Source organism: Coenobita brevimanus, chromosome 93 (assembly GCF_032717465.1).
Source record: "Coenobita brevimanus isolate Jiangsu-jjx chromosome 93, ASM3271746v2, whole genome shotgun sequence".
Taxonomy (NCBI): domain Eukaryota; kingdom Metazoa; phylum Arthropoda; class Malacostraca; order Decapoda; family Coenobitidae; genus Coenobita; species Coenobita brevimanus.
In genome coordinates, this window is record NC_137046.1 from 61,652,204 (window position 1) to 61,674,746 (window position 22,543).

At 45.1% G+C, this 22,543-nt stretch overlaps 1 protein-coding gene across 1 annotated transcript in view; it reads right to left on the bottom strand.

The window, feature by feature from the left end:
- The window catches only part of LOC145412506 (protein grainyhead-like), an 841,526-nt gene that overhangs the window by 449,442 nt on the left and 369,541 nt on the right, over positions 1 to 22,543 (bottom strand). The gene's annotated exons all lie outside the window — the stretch shown is intronic.

Genomic DNA, 22,543 nt, shown 5'->3' on the forward strand with positions numbered 1-22,543 from the left:
TCGTGACAGTTTCATCACTCACAGGGGCAAATGGCGACGCTTCAGTGTACGTGGTGACAGCTGGATTAGATCTGTAGGTCACGAATTGCTGGCTGGTCCTTACTTATTTTTGGGGGGGTTTCAGCGTGGAACAAATACACTTATATTAAAAGCGACTATCAGTATTTACTATTTAGCTGGGTGAATTAGGGGTATGAGAAGCGAATACAAAAAGATTACGAGTAGGGTATGTTTTTATGACGAAGAAACCAAAACGTAAAAGTCTTAGAGAAATCCCTTAGTACTCTCAGGTTCCCATAACTCATTCTTAGCTTCATAAAATCCTTCGGCATTAGCAACAATACAGTTCTAAAGTTGTTCGAACATAAGAGGGTTTGCCTGGACCAAAACAAAATGAAATTCAGAGACAAATTTCAAAGCTTAATCATTTTCAAAACGCTGACGTACATTTTTTTTTTCGTCAAATTCTTGCAGACGATTTTAGTCAGGCTGGGATAGTTTTTTCGAACTGGGAGGAGGGGGTGTTGGGGGCTATTTTCATCAGTTCTTCAGTGCGAGAGGATTTCCCAAGCTGAATAAAATCGTCCGGAGTAGCAAGGTTCACACACACACACACACACACACACAGACACACACACACACACAGACACACACACACACAGACACACAATATTATCGCTTTCCCGGGAACAAGCCAGGAGAGGCGAGTGTCACCGTCGTTAAGTGAGTTGTCCCAGCCTCCCTGCTCAGGCCAGTGTGGGGACATAAACATTATCATCACCATAACAACCACACTAAAACAACCAGAACAAAAGACCAAATTGCAAGGCTACATCAAGTGGGCGTCGTAAAAGAAGATCTCATAAAAATAGTAGACCATAATAAAAAGGGTAGAGATGGTTCCGTCCCCTCACCCTAACGTATACATACACGGACACGTCCATGCACACATTAGTACGCTCACACAGAAACACACACACACACACACACACACACACACACACACACACACACAACATCGGTACGTAAATCTATACACAGTTGTATTATCACACACATATAAACACATAAAAGTAAATACACACACACACACACACACACATACACACGTCTTACAAACAGCACACAAATATGCTCTCTCTCTCTCTCTCTCTCTAGCTCGAATATAACCAGCCTACCTACCTCACACTGGCGATGGGTGAAAGTCCAGGCCAAGTCTCTGTATCAAGATCCGCTCCTGCCTACCTAGCCTCTCACCTGCCCGCTACCCCTGTCATTATCTGGGGTTGCTTATGACCTACGTGCTCTTCGGATACCCTCATATTTGGAAGCTCTGATTTTCTTTACCCCTAAATTTCCCTCTCCTGTCTTACACGGTTATATTTTTTCCCATTCTCTCATGGAGTATATTTTCCTCCTTTCTCTCGATGACTATATTTTTTCTTGTTCTTTGTGAATATATTTTTTCCTTGATCTCGTCGACTGCATTTTCCCCTTTCTCTTCGGCTAGACTCGTTTACTAATTTAATTCTTAGGTGCTCTTCAGAAGCTATCGTATTTGCTGTATCTATTTTTTCCCCTCCACCAAACTTTTCCCACCCTTTCTCCATTATATTTTCCCATAATTCTCGTGTTACTCAAACTGGAATTTCGAAAACACATATTTGGAAGATCTGCTTTTTTCCCCCTATCTATCCTTCTCTATCTTTTCTCCCTCTACCATATTTTTTTTTTCCCTTTCGTGTTGCTTAAAGATTTCGGAAACTAATATTTGGAAGATCTGATTTTTTTTTTTTTTTTTCTGATCCTAACTTTCCCTCTCCTGCCACACTCGATATTTTTTTTTTCCTTTTCTCTCCTCTTGGTTAAAGCGAGATACTGACTCACTTCCGGCTTTCTTCGTGGGTCTAGATTCAGTTTCATCGACAAGAAATCCTCTGAGACTTGGCAAATATTTGAAATTCACTTCAAGTTTCTCGCATGGTCGCATACTCTTATTCTCCTGATAAGGCTGTGGACAACAGAACTCCAAAGGCAAACGTATCATACATGGGTAGGCAGCGTTTAGATTTTAACTCTCACAAAAAACATTATGAATTCAACGGTGTTTCGGTCTTGGATATCAGGCACAAAGGCAGTCACATTCTGCCTGTACTCCTTTAAAATCATCATCATCATCATCATCATCATCACCATCATCATCAGCTTGATCTTTCTCTCCATACATAACACTTCCTTCTTCATCATATTCTGTCAAGCTCTCACCCTACGTCTATTCTTTCCGGAATTATTTTCAGAAGTGATTAGTTTTTATTCTGCGTCTCAGTTTCAAGATAACTCTTCTCATTAATTCGACTTCCTCAGCTTCCACCGTCGTAGTCCTGAAGTCTTATCATTTTCTCCAGCTTCCCTCTCTCACTCCCACCTACTTCCGCGCCCCCAACTCCCCCTCCTGGTTACTTCAGCATCCCCCACATACCCTCATTCCCATTAGGTACCACTGCTTTTTGCCTAATACCCCCATCCAATTCTAGCAACCCTTTATATCTTCCCATCTACCCATACCTCTTAGTCACCCGTGTCTCTTCCTCCTCATCCAAACTTCTCATCTCCCCACACTTGCTTGTAGGTTATACTGATCTCCTTCTAGCTATCAATGTTTCTACACATAACCCAATCATTGTTCGGTTTTCTCTACCTCTTGCTTACTATCCAGATTTCTGCACATCTACCTACAGCTTCTCTTAGTTATCACTGCCTCTCTCTAGCTATCTAAATCGTCCCTTAAACTTCTATCTTTACTGCCTTACTTATGTCTCATCTGTCTCTGCACTATCCTATCTGTTTCTGCCTCCTTCCAGCTGTCTCTTCCTTCTCTTAGTAGTCTCTGCCTAATCCTTGCCGTCCATACTTCATCTCACCTCCATCTACTACTAACTACCTCCTCTTCCTCCACTCTGTACCTCCATCTACTACTAACTACATCCTCCTCCTCCACTCTACCTCTAATTATTCCACTCTGATTACATCTTGCAACAGCCGCGCCTCCTCCTACCTGTCCACAACTCTTCCTACTTGCCCCCAACCTTACCTCATTCCACCCCCCCCCCCTCAACCTCGCCCTTTCCCCCTCCTAATATATTCCTTGCTGAACTCACCTTCACCAGGTAACTCACATCTTTAACCTTTCTTCATCTCCTCATAATAACCTCGCAAACTCTTCCTTCCACTGCCTTGCATTTCCAACAAACCTCTTCCTCCTTAATAATATCAGGCTCCTATGATTCACCTTCGCTTCAATAACATCGTCCTGGGCTAGTATTGCTCCTACCATGCGAGGGTTAATGATACCAGTATTAACAATTAGGCTCCTATAACTCAGCTGAGAGAAATCGTCTGGAGTTAGCTGGAATAGAATGCAAGAGTTGTTCCAGTCATGACAGGGTTATCTTCTCCTGGTCATATCGTCAATAAAATCTACAAACCCTTCTAACTGCCCTCCACTAACAGCGCTTCCCTTTCACCGTTCACATGCTTATACATTACGCAATCACACATCACTATTTTCCCACACACTCTCATATTGCAACGTGCCATTCCTACGTACGTAAAACTATAATGCAAACACTAGTCTTGTGCTGTCCCCTCAGGGCAATGTTTCCAGATGTTGCCATTTTACTGGATATCCAAGGAGTGTGCCTTATTAAATTATTGTCTGTTGCAATGGGACTCCTTTACACTTCCTCCTTCTCTCTAACCTCTCTCTCTCTCTCTCTCTCTCTCTCACACACACACACACACACACACACACACGACCTCCAAACTTTCCCCTCTTTCATTCACGCACAACTGCACTCGCACACACCTGTTCCCCGCACCTGTATCTCCTCCTCATAAAATCCAAATACAGGCGGAATAACACACATACCTCACGAGTCTTGCTGCACTCAAGGGACTAGATCAGGTTTACGAGAAAAGCAAAGCAGACGTAAGAGAATCCTGAGACTGCCGTGATACTGAATAACTGGTTTAGACACAAACAGTAACCCTCCTCCAGTGTGTGTGTGTGTGTGTGTGTGTGTGTTTCTTCTTCCTGCATTAGCTCACCAGCTGTTCTTCTAACTTGTTTTCACTGTTCCTCATCTGGTTAAACATTGCCCCCCACTCCCCGTCTCTCTCTCTCTCTATCTCTCTCTCTCTCTCACACACACACACACACACACACACACACACACACACACACACACACACACACACACACACACACACACACACACACACTTCCCCACAACTCGCCAAGGTAATTCGTGTGTGCTCCCGTCCCATACTTTTATAACGTAGGTGTGAAAGTATAACCCAAGTGTGTGTACAAGGCAGCTTATATGCACACGCAGTGAAATCGAAAAAGACACAGAATCGAAAAGCTTTAGTCATTGTTGTCATGGAAGCTACGTGGCTCCCTCAACAAGGAGTGTGATCATGTAACTTTTTTCCTCCTTTTTTTAACCCTTTGTACATTTATTCCAAAAACACGTCGAGTTTATTCAGACAAATACTGATGCATCATTTTTGGGCAGTGTTTTGTATGCAGTGGAGATTTTTTTTATTTTCCCGTCCAAAAGCAAAGACTCAGTGGCCGTCTAGAGTTCGTGATGTTTTCCTGCGATTCTTCTGTCCAACTTTTGTCTTTATACTTCCTGGCGTAAATGTGCTTCCGTGTTTATCGGTAAATGCTGTCGTCTTGCAAATCTCAGGGCGCAACACTCTCAGGTTCCTATAGCTCAATCCCTGATGAATTAAAATCGTCTGGCCTTATTTTAAAAGAATTATTTACTTGTTTCAACCATGAGAGCATTAATGGAATCAGAATTGTCACTCAGGATCCTGTATGTCACTCAGTTGAATAATATCGTCTGTCGTTAGCTGCAGTACTATACCAGAGACAAGGGGACCACCAGAGGATAAAGACTAAATGTTACAAAGATCTTCGTACCCAACACATTTTGCCCAAACCTCAATTGTGGCTAAAAAGAAAGGGCTATTCTCATATCATCTTTCTAAACTGAATGCCATTAAGATTAGGCATCACGCCAAAGCACGACGAAAGAGGAAGTCAAAGGTCAAAGAAAACTTAAAAGATAGTCACACACACACACACACACACACACACACAAGCAAACGTCCATGCTCAAAATAACTCGACCCAACCTGAATTTTTGCAGTCCTTTTATCAGATCCACTGAAATTCCACACAGTTAGAGTTAGACATTCCTAAACAGCAGCAAGGAAGACTCAACCATTCTCTGACTCTCACTGCCATGGTCGACAGCTCCAGTTTTGCCTCTTCCCTCAGATGTATTTTTTATTTTATTCATGCTTTCCCCATCTACTTCTTTTTCTTTTTTTTTTCATAAATTTTTATTTTTACTGAAAGGTTTAATACAGTGTTTATCCTCCCCTTGAATAAGAGTGGTCTTTCCTAAGTTGAAAAGGATTGCCTGAAGATTGCAAGAAACAACTAACTTATTGCCACATCGTTGTGAAGGTATTCAGACGTGCTCACAGCATCAGTACTTTGTCTCCTTCCCCAGTCTGTCAGCTCACCTACCTCCATACTTGTCTAAATATCTATCTACTGCCAGGGACGGGTCTGACACGAATCCCCACTCAACTTGATCTTGGGCCAATGCACTTCTTCACCTAATCTTGACATCTCAGGGCCCCATGACTCTCCCTCAATAGGATAAAATTGGGTGGTGTTAGCCTCCCTCTTCATTCTCCCCCTCCATTACTCTTTCATCACCTCCCTCTTTTACTCTCCCTCTTCTTCTCCCTTTGTCTCTGTGTTCCCCTTCCCCCTGTTCACTCCTGCGCTCACCCCCCCCCCTGCTTCTTCTTTCTCCTTCCCTCACTCCTGCGCTATCTCCCTTTTTTTCCTCTCCATCCTTCCCCTTCCTCGTCTCTCCCCTTTCACGCTATGTCCCCCTCCCTCTTCCTTCCTCCTTCACTAATACAATTCTTCCTTTTTCATTCCCTCTCCATGCTTCTACTTTCACTCCTTGTATTCTCCCTCCTATCAATGTGCCTCTCCATCCCTCCCCCGACCTTCTCCACCCTCTTTTTACTCTCCTCCCTCAATTTCCCGCCTTCATCCTCTATTTCCCTCATCCTCTCTCTACTCTCCTCCTCCTCCCTCACCTCCACCCAAAACCCCCCTCTGGCTCCTCACTCCACCTCACCACCCCTCCCTTACCCCACCTTCACCTATCTCTTCCACCCTCTTTCTACTCCCCGTTCACTCTTTCTCTTAACTCCCCCTCCCTCTCCCCGGCCCCCACCTCCTCCGCCCACTACAACACTGGAAGTCCCGCGGTAATAAATCTTGGCGACACACTTCCTTACTTTCTGCAATGAATCGCTGTTCACCTTTCTCGCCTAGTCACCCTAGCCCCCTCTCTCTCTCTCTCTCTCTCTCTCTCTCTCTCTCTGCAGTTGAGTGTGGTGTGAGTGGATAGACAAGAGTGTGGGATAACTGAACACGAGTGGAACAGTGCCTCAGTAAAAAAAAAAAAAAAAAAAAAAAAAAAAAAAAAAAAAGGCATTAAATTATACAAGTGTCTGACGGGTTAAGGCTTGACCTAGTTTCCCAATGCATGACTAAAACGTGAAATTTCTTAGGGCAAAAAAAAAAAAAAAATATTCAAAATCTTACTTTGGATGGACCATCACAATCTATGTACCAATCTCTATCCATCTATCAATCTATCTATGTCTATCTACCAACAGCCAGACGCCTTGATCACGTATGGAGTGGCCACCAACAAACCGCCTCCACGTCGCCCTTTCCTCTACTATCTGACTGTCCTCCATCCAACTCAACACTCCCTTTCCCATATAATACTAAATATAATCACCTAAAAATGTATATAAATGCACTGTGATGATAAACCCTTTCATTTTCACATGTTAACTCCTCAAACACGATGCCGTCTTACTTATTTTGCTTTGTCCTATTGCCAGAAGTATCAGGCGCATTAGCTGAGTCCCCCCTCCTTAGTGCTGTGGTTTAAAATTCTCCTGTAATCCTCTGGTCTATTGATTTTTTTTTTCTTTTGTGGTAAAGGGAGACGAAGTTAGATCCGAGAAGTTATGAAATTAATGTCTTCCGATATTACAAGCAAGAAAAGGAGTCCATGATTTTCTTTTATGTATGCAAGCAGGAAACGTGATATACTGCACAGTGTATGATGGTCCTTTTTATATGCAAGCGAGAAACGAGATATATGATACTCTTTTTTTTTTTCTTTGCCAGCATCCGTCAAGAGGTGGGCGTAGTGCTTGTCCCGCCCAGCTCCCCACCCGCCAAGAGGGTAAAGGCTTCCTCGTCGTCTGGCCTGCACAAGACCATGCTTCCCAGCGCGCACTGCCAGGGAAAGTCATCGGTCGTCTCGGTGGAGGGGGGAGTAGGAGGACTGGGGACGTGGGTGAAGAGACGTGGCATAGCTGCGACGTGGGGAATGATCTGGCTTATGGATGGGAGGAGTGACTTGGTTTCTGGACATGGGGAATGGCTTAAAGGAAAATCGCGGACGTGGGTGTATAGACGTGGTATGGCTGCGACGTGAGGAATGACCTGGCTTATGGATGGGAGGAATGACAGCACTTGGACATGTGGGATGACTTGGATGTGGGGAATGACGTATGCATGACCTGGCTTCTAACTTTGAGTGGGGCATGACCCGTGAATGACCTGGTTTCTGAACATGGGAACGCGGATGTGGGGAATGACTTGGCTTACGTGGGAATAACCTCGGTGTGGGGAATGACCTGGTTTGTGGACGTGTAGAATGACGCAGTGACAAATGGAGGTTGTGGAGCATTACTGTAGTCGTCGTGAAAAGTGTGACGGGAATTAGAGAATGATGAGGCTTTAGGACGTGAAAGCCTGGGAATCTGCGGAATGACGTAGCCTTGTGACATGCGGGGTCATCATCATCATAATCATCATCATCTAGCAAAATGGGTGGAAGGGCGAAGCTTGTGAAGCCTAACGTGGGATATTGAGAACAGTGCAAATGGAAGACGTGAAGATCAACATGGCAGTGAGTGTGGCCGAACGTGGAGGATGAACGACGTGGAATCGACTTGTAGTTTGTGGGAACGTAATGTGGGAGCAAATGGCGTGGCATATAGGGAGACAAACGACTTGGTATATACAGGACGAAATTTTGTAGGAACGAGACTTGCTGTGAGATCGTAAAAAAATAAAAACGTGATATGGGATCTGTATATGGAGGGGTGTGACAAGTGAACAAACAACATGCAATATGTAAGAGCGAAATCTGTGTAGGCACGTCCCTAAGAAAAATAAATAAAAAAAGGCCTCGTATGGATTGTAGGGACAACAATAACGTTATATGGGACCGTACTTTGTAGAGGGACGTGACGTGGGGAATAATCGACGTGGTATGGGGGAGCAACTTGTAAATATTAAACAAGGGGCGTTCAGCTGATGTGGTGCGGCGACGTGGAGGAAGCGTGGAATGGGGAGTGGGGTGGGTGTTGGAAAATGACGGAGGGACGTGGGGAGGGTTGTGAGGAGGCAGGAGACAGAGAAGGGACAGGGAGGAGGAAAGACAGGGAGGAAAATGAGGAAGAGGAGGAGGAGGAGGGACGTGGAGAGGGCTGTGAGGAGGACTGAGGAGATTGAGTGACGAGGAGGAGGAGGAAAGAAGAAAAGGAGGAATGTGAGGGGAAGTGATGTGGAACGCTAGAGGAGAAATGAAGTGGAATGGGAGATGATGTGGAACGGGAGAAGGGGAAATGAAGTGGAACGTGAAATCCGAAGTTTGACGGGGAATTTAAGAGGGCAGGGATTTGGTCGTGAGAGGGACGAGAGGGATGGGAAATGTGACGAGAAATGGGAAGAAAGAGGGAGTGAAAATGAGAATAAAACGAAATTAAAGAGATAGGAAGTGGGATGAAAAGTGAAATGAAAGAAGGATGAAAGGGACGTGAGAGTGTAGAGAGGAGTGGGAAGTGGGACAAAAGAGGGATGACAGGGGCGAAAAGTGGGACGGGAAAGTGACGGGAAGGACGAGGCGAGAAAGATGTGGCGTGGGAAGGGAGAGCAAAGGCAATAAGCTGAAGAAAAGGGTAGAAGGACAGAAGAGACAATGAACGGGAAAAGGGACGTGGGTGTGGTGTGGGACGGCAGAGGGACGTGGACGTGGGACAGAAGAACGAGGACGTGACGTGGGACAGGGGGTGGTGGCGAAGATGTGGGCGTGGAGAAGGAAGAGGACGGAGACGGGGTCATGAGACAGGAAGGGGAAGAGGACGTGGGCTTGGGACACGAGGGGGACGAGGAGGTAACTTCAGATAGCAAAGTCAGGGACGTGGAACGGTGAAGAAGGGGACGTGGTGCATGGACATGGGATGGGAAAGCAAAGGACGTGGTGACATGGACGAGGGATGGGAAAACAGGGGTCGCAGTGACAAGGATGTGAGATGGGAAAGCAAGGGACGTGGTGGGGTGGCGTGGTCGTGGCGTGGGGCGTCGCGGGATGGCACCTGAGGGGGGCGTGATGGACGATGCTTGCAAGATATTCCGAGTCTGGTCGTGCGGCGAGGCAGGGGGTCGTATTCATCAAAGCTCTTAACCCATTTCCAGCACCATGAAGTCTCCCTTGAGCTTCACCGTTATAAAACATCAAGTCTTTTTCGCATTTTGTACTCAAGTTTTCACTCTACTTCTGCTGTGATGTATTAGGTAGCTGGACGAGTGAGAATGAAAGAATAACACAAAGAATCTGCCACACAGCTTAAAAGGTCAAGAAAATTGGTGAATAGGAAACCAGGCAGGATCCGGTATTGTCTATCCTGCGGGGGCGGGTGGGGTCAGCGAGGTCGGGTTAGGAGAGCAAGGTGAGGCTAGATATACACATTGGGGAAAAAAAATTATACACATTCGGAAAAAAATTCACTTCTTCCTCTCCTGCCGGACTGGACCACCTGGGAGGGCCACCGTCGAACCCTGGACTGAGTCTGTGTGGGTCAGGGGTTCTATTCAAAATGGATCTTTTACCCTCTCATGGGTAGGATAACTCTAGCATTCTATTACAGCAAACGCCAGACGATTTTATTCAACTGGCGTGTTTTAAGTGCTAATTATTGTAACATTAACCCTCTCATTGTCAGGACAAGCCTAGTGTTCTATTCCAGTTAACGTCAGGCGATTTTATTAAGCTGAGATTTAGCCGCGGGAGCATGAGTGAGTCAACCAATTCTAACTATAAATGATCTTTGCAGCAGTAAATTATAATCGAGAAAATTTTTTGCTTTACCATAATTATTACTCACACATTCACTAAAGGCATTCCTATACACAGATGTTGCCAAAGACCGTTCATGAATACGGGGCAATCCGGGTGAGGGCGAGTATGAGGCATGATAATCGCCTTTATTGCACTGTGTCACGAGATCACTGCCTTCTCAAGACATTTTTATACTGGAGTCATGTTAAAAAAAAGCAGAGGAGGGAAGGGAGATGTGGCGATATTAGGCTGGGTTGGGCTGGGTTGAGTTAGGTTGAGCTAGGCTGGGATAACATAGCTTAGCTTTGACTTGTCGGCTGTGTTGGGTTAGGTTGCGTTTAGGTTGGGTTCCAGTTGGGTAAAGAAGCAGACAAGGCATGGTAGGTCTCTCTGGATTTGGTTTGGTTTGGTTAGGATAGAATAGGTTAGGTCAGAGTAGGTTAGGTTAGATTAAGTTTGGTTTGGCTTGGTTAGGCTGGGAATACAAAAAACACAAGGGAAGAGAGGGAGTTGGCGCAGGTTGGGGTCAGCTGGGGTGACAGTGGTGTGAGGTAAGAAGGGGGTGGGCGCACACAGTTCAGATCAAGTGGAATATATTATTCAAAATCACTCGCAAGACTTACTGCCCTATTCAAAGATGTCTGCACCTCAAATAATAAAAATAAAAAAATGTGCAAGCGCTATCCGAAGCAGGAGGCTTGAAGACTTGGAGAAGTGTGAATATGTGGGTGAAAGACATAGAGCGATGGATTTATGTGAATACGTAAATAAATTGTTATATGCCGTGCCAGACTTATATACCTGGACAAGAGCGAAAATGTGAGCGAAAGGCGTAAACAATGAAACTTTATGATAGGACAAGGACGAGAATGCGAGGGACAGGCATAAAGCAATGAATTTTTACGAATACATTACAGGAAACGTGAAGGAGCGAGAATTTCCTGCGCTAAAGTGGAGAGTCACTGCCCAGACGATAAAAGTGAGAGGGAGGGGAGAAATCACAATGGGTCACTGAAGCCGGGATCAGGAGAGTGAGGGAGATCAGCGGTAGGAGGGGGGGTTAGAAGAGTAAGGGGGATCAGGGAGTGAAGGGATGAGGGGAGAGAAGGGGAAGCACGTGACTGACCTTTATATTAACAATCCTGTGAACGTCTTCCCAGTGTTCTCAGGGGGCTCTGTGACAATGGGAGTCCCTGACATTCCTAACCTGTCCACTCTTTCCTTACGGGTTACAGATGGCTTTTCCTCACGATACGCTAAGGGCGAAAGCGCTGAGACAAGGTTAAGGCCTCTCTCTCTCTCTCTCTCTCTCTCTCTCTCAATCAGAAGCTCCTGATGGATGACGAGACGTTCCACGTGACCTCTGGATCAGATAGGGCTCTGGCAGCCAAACGTACAGTAGGAGTCAAAAACTTGCTGCATATTTCCCTCATCCTACTTTGCCCTTCCCCACGCTGGCTACAATTTCCAAGCTTAGAGAGGCTTGTTATGTCTCTCTGCCCATAGATGATTTTCTCTGATATGATGCAACAGGGAGGAAAGTAATGGACGTGCACTAAAACAGAAGATTGAGACGGTGGAACAGAATTTTTGTCTCTGGTCGTTCCTAACACATGTATTATAGGTAACTGGGAGCAAGACAAACATCCCTCTATCCCGATCCACCATGAATGTTTTCGATGATGTATATGATTCTTACTATATTTCATGTAGCCTATATATCAACTCTCACACCACATCATCGTTATCATCACTCTGGCCCCTTCTCTTACCTCAGAATGGGATGATATAGGATCTAGGAAATAAAGAACGAGTAAAAAAGGTGTGAGAACTACCAAAAGCCCGTTCAGTGAATAGTACCAGATACTCATTTATAAATCATTCAAGCTCCTGGAATCTTGACTCTTCCTCTCATGTCTATTCATCTGCATACTCGTATTTTCTCTTAATCTCTTCACTCTGGACAATTTTCTATATTCTAGGTATCATTAGACGATTTTGTTCAGATTAGGAGAGTTTCCGAATTGCAGGGATTAGACACAGGCTCCATTAACCCTTTCACAGCAGAGGCCATTCCTAAGATAAATAGAAATTGTTTGAAGAAAGCACGAATGAAAGAAAAATACGTTATTAGACTGAAGAGGCTAATATATACGCCTCACATACGTACGCCTGTTACAGAGAATCAACCCGTCGACCGCACGCAATAAAAACAAGTGTGCTGATTTCTCCGCGGCCCCACACATCAAACCCTAATCAGACATCAGCTTCAGGGCGACGCGGGGAGGAGTGCCAGGTATAGTCCAGGTGAGTTTCGGGTTTAGCTGAAGACGGCTCGTAACTCGCCCGGGTCTGCTCCACCAGAATACTAATCAGTTCAGCGCAGGAGCTTCTTCGGAATGAGGGATTGTGATCTTTTCTTTTCCATCTTGAGGCATGTTCGTGTGTGTTCCCAGATTCACCGTTCATATCCTCTTTCCCCCATTCTTCTTAAAGTCCTATTGGTGTGACATTCAGAGTTTTGTCACGATATTTCTTTTACTTAATAGAACGATCCTTATAAAAATCTGGTGAGTTATATGCAACATGATCAATTATGCAACAACGAGGTAGAATCAAGCAAACCAACTCTTGCATTCTTTTAACGAGTACACTTAAATGACGGTTAATAGTATGACCCCTACACACACACACACACACACACACACACACACACACACACACACACACACACATATATATATATATATATATATATATATATATATATATATATATATATATATATATATAAGGAATAAGGAATAATCCGAAATATAATTTTATGGAGATATCAAGAACAGGAAAAATACGACATAAGATTTTGAATGAGTAAATGTCTCCCCATTTACGTCCCTTTTCCTGTGTCATGTCTGTGTAAATAAGGTAAAGTTTAAGGGGGTAGAGAATGAGTGACAGACTGACAGGCAAGGTGAGATGAATCACTGAGGTATTGGAAATAAGAATGGAGTAGCGTTGTGTACTCCCTCCCCCCCCTCTCTCTCTCTCTCTCTCTCTCACACACACACACACACACACACACACACACACACACCACCCTCCACACACACACACACACACACACACACACACACACACACACACAGCGAGGATGGATGAGTGGCCTGTCTGGAGAAGTGAAAGGTTTCCCACAAGGGTATCCACGTATCATTTACTTTTCACAGGTACTGATCTATGTCCCTGCCCTTTCTGCTCGTGGGGCGCACAACACAGTGAGATAGCATCATATTCACGCGGTGTCCACACGCCCTCCAGCATTACATATGAGGCACGAACCAGATACCACACAGGGTTCAATTCCTGGCGCCTTCAAACACTTGTTAACACTTCTTCCCAAGCGATTTAGTTCCCTTTAGAGATCTTGTAGCACCTCTTCCTTAGCAATATATTTTTCATTTGTGTCTATGTGTTGATTTGATAGATTTTGTTGCACGTCTTCCTGAGTGACTGTTTTTCCACATTGTATTCTAACTGGCATTTAGAAATTTCTAAGTACCTCCTCTTGTGATTCCTTTTCCATTTCGTATTTTAAGTGACATTTTGATATTTCGTAGCGCCTACTTTTCAGCGATTTATTCATAACTTTAATTTTGCTTTTGCTTCTGTCATGTTTTAATATCAACTTACTTTGCATTAAGAACATAGAAGAGGATACTAAGGCGTAACAGGCAAAATAAATCGCCGATGGAAAAGTACCAAGAAGTCCCCCATATGCCACCTTATATACGAGCCACAGTGCAAATGCGCATGGGTGAGAGTTGCAGAAGTCACCGTCATGAGAGAGGGCATAAGCTTTGACAGTGCGGTCACGAAGTCTGACAGTGAGAGCAGCCCGGCAGACGTGATGCGCCACCACCAATGCGGGTCGGGTCAAAGATGAGGAAATGCCCTGTAATATAAGTCGCGATCCAGGGAAATGATTAACAGGAGGATATGACTGGGAACGGGGGGCTTTGGGCGAGAATGGTGCTAAGGGTAGGTATATGGAAATCTGGATACTATATGCAAAAAAATAAGAACAGGAGCTACGTGAGATTACAAGAAATTATGACTCGGAACAGGGGAGCTTTGAGCCAGAAAGGGAGTTAGCGTAGAGCTTGGTGTATGGAAATTAAAAGACGAAAAGCTAAAGAATAAAGAAAGAAGCTACGTGAGATTAATAGGAGGATATGGCGGGAAATGGAGAGCTTCGGACAAGAAAGAGACTTCGGGTAGAGCTTTATGTGTATATATTAAAATGCAATATGCATATGATTATAATATGAAGTTACGTGAATTATACTTGACCAATGATTTCGTAATGGTTTAAAAAGGCCAATCTAACGTAACGGGTATCAAATCTAAGTGGCAAAGCGTCCGTGAGATGACTGACACTGTGATCTTAATGTTGAAATATTTAGGCACAGAATACAAAGAAATACAAAAGAGAGCTAGAAGAATTTAAATAAACTTGAGTGATGGTTTTCTAGGAGGCTTAAAATGGCTAACCCAAAGGAAGAGGAACCCACACTACATGGGAAACCCTCCGTGGACTGACAAACAAGTACAGAATACAAGAAATACAAAAATGAACTAGAAAACTTAAATACACTTGATTAATGGCTTCGTAAGGGCTTAAAATGTCTAACCCACGGGAACAGGCACCCAGTCTACGTGGCAAAACTCCTGTGGGATGATTGACACGCAACCACGACGGATAAGGCATCAACCATCCTTGTTTACATGGCAATTTGGAGAGAAACTAATCTCGGCGTGACTCTGAGCGGCTGGGATGGGGAAGGGAAGGGAAGGAAAGGGATGGGATGGGATGGGATGGGATGGGATGGGATGGCATGGGATGGGATGGGATGCAGTGGAAGTGAAAGGAAAGGGTTGGGGTGGGATGGCATGGGATGAGAAGTTAAGCGAAAGAAAGGGAAGGGAAGGGAAGGGAAGGGAAGGCTAGGTACGGGAAGGGAAGGGAAGGGAAGGCTAGGTACGGGAAGGGAAGGGAAGGGAAGAGAGGGGAAGGGAAGGGAACGAATGGGAAAGGAAGGAATGGGATGGGAGTGGAGGAATGGACGGGATTAGATGGGAAGGGATGGGAGGGGAATGGAAGGGAAGGGAAGAGAAGGGAAGGGAAGGGTAGGAAGGAAGGATAGTCTGAGGAGGATCTGACGGCTTCCCACCCTCTTCGCTGTCACTTTCATTTGTGATGGACAGTGGGCCGCTTGTTGCGCTTATATCTTCTAATCCGGTGATGTATTTTAACGGCTTATTCCCGTATTTTACTGACTTATTCCTGTATTTTATGGGCTTATTCCTTTCTTTTACGGGCTTATTATTACTGACACCACACGATTTTGGAGAGATCATTAATGGGCGACAAGAACAAAGAGTCTCCTGCAACACCTTCACCACCAGATTTTTTTCCCCTAAGCTGAAGGAAATCGTCTGAAGGTAGCAGGCATAAGAGAAAATATGTTATCCGAATGGCTAGGTTAAGATCCACTCACTCGATCTAGTGCTCCCTTCAGGTAACTCTACACTGAGGGACAAGCCTAACGGTTTCCTGTAACCTAGAAAAATCATGAGCTACGCTGGGTGGTAACCATATAATCAATATGATCAACAATCTGATGGGCTCCAAATGGATGTGGCCCATAAACAGTTTAGATCCAGGGGTAGGCTGGGGGATACTGTTCAAATGTGACTCTGGGACGCGCGACTAGTCATCCCTGCCTCACATGCCTGGTTATCTTGCTCCGTCGCGTACTCAGTTCTGTTAATAGTTCCAAGTGTGTGTGTTAAGCTCTGTAGGGCCGAGATAGCCTTCCAGGGAGACCATCGCAGGTAAATTAGGGTCAAGAGGTTGGCCTGGGTGGAATTTCAGAATGGAGGGAAGGTGGGATGGAAAGGTGAAGGGGCGCGATGGCGGTGCGGGTGAAGGGTTAAGGACTTCAATCTGGCGACGCAAAGTATTTTTTCGTTCGATTCTTGCTATCTCCAGACGATTTTATTTACCTGAGGATACATTTTTCTAACTGGAAGGGTTGGATAGATTTCCTTAGCTCCTTCACCACGAGTCTTCCCTAGGTTGAAAAAAGTCGTAAGGAGATGGCAAAAAGATAAAAAAAAAAAATAGTCATCGCAGTGTCATACGGATACGGACAGGAGGTACAAGAGAAATGTTAGAGAGGATACGTGGAACGAGTAAGAGGAGAAATACTGATCCAATGAAATACAACTGAAACTTGTGATAAGAGGAAAATAGTAAAAAAATACAGTACAAGCAAAATACGTGGGTTGACAAGCAGAAATACTGAACCAATAAAATAAAACTGAAAAGTGATAGGAGAGAAATAATAAAGAAAAACGTACAGGCAAAATGCGCTGGCTGACAAAAGCCTGAATAAAATCGTCTGCTCATTGTAAGAAGGTGGAAATAGATGTAATGTGAGTGATGTTAATGTAATGAACCATCGTATTGTGCCTGATGATGATGATGATGATGAGGAGGAGGAGGAGGAGGAGGCGAAAGAGGAGGGAACGGTAGCCTGAATTGCTGCAACTTCAGAGATACATATGAAAGAATTTAACATCATGTTCCTATAACTCACTTTTAGCTGAACAAATCTGCCTGGCATTAGTTGGAGTACAGTGACCGTTCATGAAAGGGTAGACAAATGACAAACACGCAGAGTGTGATACATACATAGAGATATAAGCGACAGACAGGTAAGGCAAGAGCGTGACTAATATAATGAGGTGGATTATCAGATACACGCGAATGGATACGAAAAGAGAGATGCACGAGATACGCTACCTGATAACCTGTAAGAGATGCACCGATCCTGTAAACTACAGGGGTTATGAGAGAGAGAGAAGCGAGCTCACGTCTCCACTCGCCCACGTGTCTGCCTAAAGACAAGATGGCGACATGATCTCGCATAGTTCTTTTACTGACCTTGTAATCACTCCTGCGTCACATAAGCCCTTCCGATTTTTACCGTCACGCCCACTGCAAGCCACGCAGATCATGATCTGATTCTTAAAATTCCTCCTCTTCTCTTCACACGCGCAAGACCACAGAAAAAAATACGGACACTGAACAATCAAACCGCCCACAAGAAAAGAGACGGTCACTCTAGCCGGGAAACAGCAGCTCATAGCCGGAACGAGTCTCCTTGCGAGTTTGCAATTACTATTTTTCAACTTATTAAACAATGCGTTAGAAACATCATAACCGTCGCCTTTCCTGTCTCTTTACTCACGTAATTTCGTGCCCATTACAGTCCATTTTAAGTCTGTCTCAAGTACACGAGGATTTGTTAAGAAAAAATAAGCTTGATATTTATTGATGGTGTCATAGTGCAGATTTCAAGCTCTCACCACGACCCCCCTCCACGTAGTCAGGTTGCCAAACTTCTCAATAATCACTACTTTACCACACTCTTCAAACGACACCTTGAGAGATACCTGTGACATCTTTACATTTTTATTCAATAGTGTTTTAAATGATAACAGAAGTGACAGAATATGTGGTACACAAGTAAATACATTTAAATAGACCTTCACCTCCCGCGCATCAGTATTTCAGGTATCTCTACCTCCCCCACCCCTGTCCCTCCCCACCACCATCCTCCATCTCCCCCTGCCCAAACCCTACCTCCCTCCTCCCTTCCCCCACCAGCAACTCCTGCGCAGTAACCCATTTTATGACTCTAGGGATCTGGGCGCATCGTGTGTTTACGTGTACCATGGTTTATAAAGATTAATATTGAAAGAACATTGTGAAGCAGCTGAATGTGATTGGTACGTACCAGTAAAGTCACTTAAGTTTTCCAGCTCCTTATTTCCCTTTCTAGCCCTCCCTACCCTCCACATTCCTCCCTCTCTCTTCTTCGCCTCCCCCCCCCCCACATCCTTTCCACCTCCTCCTCCTTCACCCTCCATCTTCCTCTCGCTTTCCTCTTCGCCTCCCCCACCCGTCCTCCCTTTCACCTCTCCCTCTCTCTCTCTCTCTATCTCTCTCTCTCTCTCTCTCTCTCTCTTTGTGCTTCATATACAGCTATGTCTTAAACTGCTGCACTTCCCACCTCGCACAGCCGAGTTACACACTATTACATCATAACACACCTGTCACCTCAAACTGAACCTGACACCCCTCATATCGCTACAGCACACACTGACTCACCTCACACTATCGCATACACCACCACACCTCATCCTACCACACCTCACACCACAACATCTCACACTACCTCATTCCACGGACCCACACCATACCACTCCACTCACTGCCTCATCACGATGCACTACACAATCCTACACTTAACACTGCTACACCATACCACTCCACTCACTGCCTCATCACGCTGCACTACACAATCCTACACTTAACACTGCCACTGCCACACCAATATTGATCCAATGAAATAAAACTGAAACTTGTGATAAGAGGAAATTAGTAAAAAAATACAGTACAAGCAAAATACGTGGGTTGACAAGCAGAAATACTGAACCAATAAAATAAAACTGAAAAGTGATAGGAGAGAAATAATAAAGAAAAATGTACAGGCAAAATGCGCTGGCTAACAAAAGCCTGAATACAATCGTCTGCTCATTGTAAGAAGGTGGAAATAGATGTAATGTGAGTGATGTTAATGTAATGAACCATCGTATAGTGCCTGATGATGATGATGATGAGGAGGAGGAGGAGGAGGAGGAGGCGAAAGAGGAGGGAATGGTAGCCTGAGTTGCTGCAACTTCAGAGATACAGATGAAAGAATTTAACATCATGTTCCTATAACTCACTTTTAGCTGAACAAATCTGCCTGGCGTTAGTTGGAGTACAGTGACCGTTCATGAAAGGGTAGACAAATGACAAACACGCAGAGTGTGATACATACATAGAGATATAAGCGACAGACAGGTAAGGCAAGAGCGTGACTAATATAATGAGGTGGATTATCAGATACACGCAAATGGATACGAAAAGAGAGATGCACGAGATACGCTACCTGATAACCTGTAAGAGATGCACCGATCCAGTAAACTACAGCGGTTATGAGAGAGAGAGAGAGAGAGAGAGAGAGAGAGAGAGAGAGAGAGAGAGAGAAGCGAGCTCACGTCTCCACTCGCCTACGTGTCTGCCTAAAGACAAGATGGCGACATGATCTCGCATAGTTCTTCTACTGACCTTGTAATCACTCCTGCGTCACATGAGCCCTTCCGATTTTTACCGTCACGCCCACTGCAAGCCACGCAGATCATGATCTGATTCTTAAAATTCCTCCTCTTCTCTTCACACGCGCAAGACCACAGAAAAAAATACGGACACTCAACAATCAAACCACCCACGAGAAGAGAGCCGGTCACTCTAACCGGGAAACAGCAGCTCATAGCCGGAACGAGTCTCCTTGCGAGTTTGCAATTACTGTTTTTCAACTTATTAAACAATGCGTTAGAAACATCATAACCGTCGCCTTTCCTGTCTCTTTACTCACGTAATTTCGTGCCCATTACAGTCCATTTTAAGTCTGTCTCAAGTACACGAGGATTTGTTAAGAAAAAATAAGCTTGATATTTATTGATGGTGTCATAGTGCAGATTTCAAGCTCTCACCACGACCCCCCTCCACGTAGTCAGGTTGCCAAACTTCTCAATAATCACTACTTTACCACACTCTTCAAACGACACCTTGAGAGATACCTGTGACATCTTTACATTTTTATTCAATAGTGTTTTAAATGATAACAGGAGAAGTGACAGAATATGTGGTACACAAGTAAATACATTTAACTAGACCTTCACCTCCCGCGCATCAATATTTCAGGTATCTCTACCTCCCCCACCCCTGTCCCTCCCCACCACCATCCTCCATCTCCCCCTGCCCAAACCCTACCTCCCTCCTCCCTTTCCCCACCAGCAACTCCTGCGCAGTAACCCATTTTATGACTCTAGGGATCTGGGCGCATCGTGTGTTTAAGTGTACCATGGTTTATAAAGATTAATATTGAAAGAACATTGTGAAGCAGCTGAATGTGATTGGTACGTACCAGTAAATTCACTTAAGTTTTCCAGCTCCTTATTTCCCTTTCTAGCCCTCCCTACCCTCCACATTCCTCCCTCTCTCTTCTTCGCCTCACCCCCCCCACATCCTTTCCACCTCCTCCTCCTCCTCCTTCACCCTCCATCTTCCTCTCGCTTTCCTCTTCGCCTCCCCCACCCGTCCTCCCTTCCACCTCTCTCTCTCTCTCTCTCTTTGTGCTTCATATACAGCCATGTCTTGAACTGCTGCACTTCCCACCTCGCACAGCCGAGTTACACACTATTACATCATAACACACCTGTCACCTCAAACTGAACCTGACACCCCTCATATCGCTACAGCACACACTGACTCACCTCACACTATCGCATACACCACCACACCTCATCCTACCACACCTCACACCACCACACCTCACACCACAACATCTCACACTATCTCATTCCACGGACCCACACCATACCACTCCACTCACTGCCTCATCACGCTGCACTACACAATCTTACACTTAACACTGCCACACCATACCACTCCACTCACTGCCTCATCACGCTGCACTACACAATCCCACACTTCACACTGCCACACCATACCACTCCACTCACTGCCTCATTACGCTGCACTACACAATCCCACACTTCACACTGCCACACCACACCATACTAAAGGCTATCGCACCTCACACTACCACATCACACGCAACCACACTTTCCATCTGGTCATTCAAATCGACTTACCCTTCCCCTCACACACACACACACACACACACACACACACACACACACACACACACACACACAATAATGTAACAGCACAATAGGTTGATTACTAATTATTTCTATGCCTGTGATACCTACCGTCACGCGATTTTGTACGCAGTAAGAGAAACGACTCACACGAAAGGTGGCAGCAACATGACAATCACCAATCCCCCAACCCCGCAGCATTAACAGCACAGTCGAATCACAGCAATTTTGAAGGAGAGGGAGATGAGAACGAACCGAAGGCACAATAAAAACACAGATAGTAATGATGGGAACAGCAACATGACAGACATTGCCAAGAGTACAGCATTAACAGCATAATCCTAGCCCATAAGTAAAAGCCAAGACATCAGGGAACTCAGCTGCACAGGAAAAGCACTGAGAGCACGAACAGGAACAGAAGTACAAAAGACATTACCAACAACACAACATTAACAGCACACTTGAATCATCATGATCAATATCACCATCATTGTCGTTACCTTTTTCCCAACGAAGAGCGAAGAAGAAAAGGACAGCGGCACAGCAAAGGCATCAAGAGCACTAATAGGAACAGGAGCGCCATCAACATTACGAGCATCGGCGGCACAACATTAACAGCGCCACCGGGTCGTAGTGAGAGCCAGGTTAATGAGTCGAGGCGCTCAGGTGAAAGTTCAGGCAGGTGTAATTACTTCCTCTGGGATGCGTAGCTATACCTGACGGGCAAAGGGTGGGCAGGGGGATTGGTGGTGGTAGGGGAAGAGGGAAATGGTAGGGGATGGGGTTAAGGGAAAGGGAATTACATGAGGGGAGGGGAGAGGAGGGGAGGAAAAGGGAGAGGAGAAGAGAGAAGGAGGGAAGGGGATGGGGCTTTGAGAGAAGGTAAAGAGAGGAGACGAAACGGGAGGGGTGGAAAGAAAAGGGGAGGAGGGAAGAGTGTAAGGACGGAGAGGAAAGGAGAGAAAGGAAGATGGAAAAGACGGAGAGGAAAGGAAGAGGAGGGATGGAGGGGAGAAGGGAAGAATATATTAATGAGAGTTTGGAGAGATGTTAGAAAGGGGGAAGTAAGAGAAGGATGAAAAGGAAGGAAACTTGAGGTGCTAGGGACGGGAGGAGAGGGATCGGGTATTGGTGGAAAAGAAGAAGGGGAAGAAAATGACTGAAAGAGGGCTTAGGGAGCTTGGGGAGGGAATGTAGGACGTGTTAGGGAGGGAAGAGAGGGAATGCGTTAATGTGGCAGGAAAAATGAGGGAGGAGAGGGTAAAGGTAGGGCGGGAGACCTATCAAGAGGGAGAAGGAAAGGCTGCAGGTGTTTCTAATTTAATTATCTCCTTACAAAAGCCTAAGAAATCATGAGAATGCAACCTTCACATATCACCACCACCTGC